Below are 1,883 nucleotides of genomic sequence, written 5' to 3' on the forward strand. Positions count from 1 at the left end.
ATTAATAAATGGTTTATAAGATGAACTTTTGTAAATACTATGTGCGAATGAGGTTTCTTTTTAAAAAAAAAATAAAAAATTGTTACAACCAAAGAAAGGAAAAAACCCACTCACACTCTAGCTCCTAAGGTGACTCGAACCCCCGACCTATTGGTTGGAGGTGAAGTGTCTTACCAACAGACTACGCTTCATCGTCAAAAAATAATCAGATTTGGAAGCTACTCCATAATGCGAATGAGGTTTCAATATAAAAGTATATATCATAAAATATAAAGAATATATTTATTGTGGATGAATAAAAATGACAAAAAGATCATAGCAGAAGAGTGGAGTAATAGTATTTAAATGTATTTAGCGAACATTATAAATAATTTGAGAATTTTTAACAGTTAGCGCTTGTAGCTCAGTGGATAGAGCGTCTGTTTCCTAAGCAGAAAGTCGTAGGTTCGTCGACCCCTACCTGGCGCGATTATCATCTACTACTCTCTCCGTCCCAAACAAAATGTCATGTTTTCCTTTTTGGGCCGTCCCAAACGAAATGTCATATTTCATTTTTTGGCAATACACTCTCTCTATACTTAATATTTAAATAATTTCCACTAACCCACTTTATCTACTTTATACATATTTCTTAATCTCCGTGCCGAAAAGAAATAGGACATTTCGTAATAGGACATTTCGTTTGGGACGGAGGGAGTATTATTTTTCTTATTTTGCCTTTTCTTCTCCTCTTTTTTCTTCTTCTTATTTTGCTTTTCCTTCATTTTTCTTTTTTAGTTTTAGATTTTGAGTTAATAGTATGTATACGTGATTAGAGTTGCACAAGGATTGGAAATCGTTGATATCGGATTTAAACCGACAGTTTATAATTCATCAGAAAAACGAATCGTAATAGGCCCGTAAAGAGGGGGAGAAAGGCCAGTTCCGGGCTGAGCCGAAAATCGATTTTCATCTTATATATATATATATATATATATATATATATATATATATATATATATATATGGGGTGCGGTTATAGTGAGAACCACACTTATCGTGAGAACATAAGAACCATTAAAATCAATGCATCTACTATATAAATTAATGCATTCACTATTAAATTTAATGCATCCGAAAATAATAATTTTTTTGCTCCCTTCAGGATTCGAACCCAGGATCTGCATTCATCCACCAAGATGATGCATCCACCGTAGATCTTGATGATCGAATGGTTTAAAATGGTTCTCTGTTCTAATTTTATTTAGTGGTTCTTATTTGAACCTCTCCCTATATATATGATGTATTATATATATTTTTCTTATAAAATTACATTATGTAATACATTACATCTAATGAAATTATTGAAAACACTATAAACGAAATAAAATTACAACACATTAACACTTGGAATATAAAAAAATCGATTTTTTATTGAATTCAAAGTAAAAAAAAAATTACAAATTACATCTTCAAATAAATTATACTAGTATTGAATTTGATATGAAAATAAAAATATAAAAATTAATTAAAATCATAAAGTCGTCAGTTTTGAGCGGTTAACCGGTGATATCCAAACCGCCAGTTCGGCCGGCAGTTAACCGTCGGTTTCGTGGTTCCAAAAATCAAGTCCTTAACTGGTTCTGGTCATGTGGTCAACAGTTTGAGGCTCAGACTGTTAACCACGGATTGGTTCATTCAGTTTCGATTAGCCTTGGATAACACTATTTTTTATAGTATTAAAACTCGTACGTTCGAGCTTACTTGGCACGACAACTCATCATTTTTTTTTAATTTAGATTTTTTCCTTTGAAATTAATACTCCCTCCGTCCACGAAACAACTTCCTATCTTTTCTTTTTGGGACGTCCACAAAAGAACTTCCTACCTATTTTTGGACTATACC

The 1,883-nt window shown here is 32.1% G+C and overlaps 1 non-coding gene across 1 annotated transcript; it reads left to right on the plus strand.

Moving 5' to 3' along the window:
- Positions 1 to 392: 392 nt before the first annotated feature.
- TRNAR-CCU (transfer RNA arginine (anticodon CCU)) lies at positions 393 to 468 on the plus strand. Its single transcript has one exon. It is a non-coding gene; the product is annotated as a tRNA-Arg (tRNA).
- The last annotated feature ends 1,415 nt before the right edge of the window (positions 469 to 1,883 follow it).

The sequence above is a fragment of the Salvia miltiorrhiza genome, chromosome 4 (genome assembly GCF_028751815.1).
Source record: "Salvia miltiorrhiza cultivar Shanhuang (shh) chromosome 4, IMPLAD_Smil_shh, whole genome shotgun sequence".
NCBI classification, from domain to species: Eukaryota; Viridiplantae; Streptophyta; class Magnoliopsida; order Lamiales; family Lamiaceae; genus Salvia; species Salvia miltiorrhiza.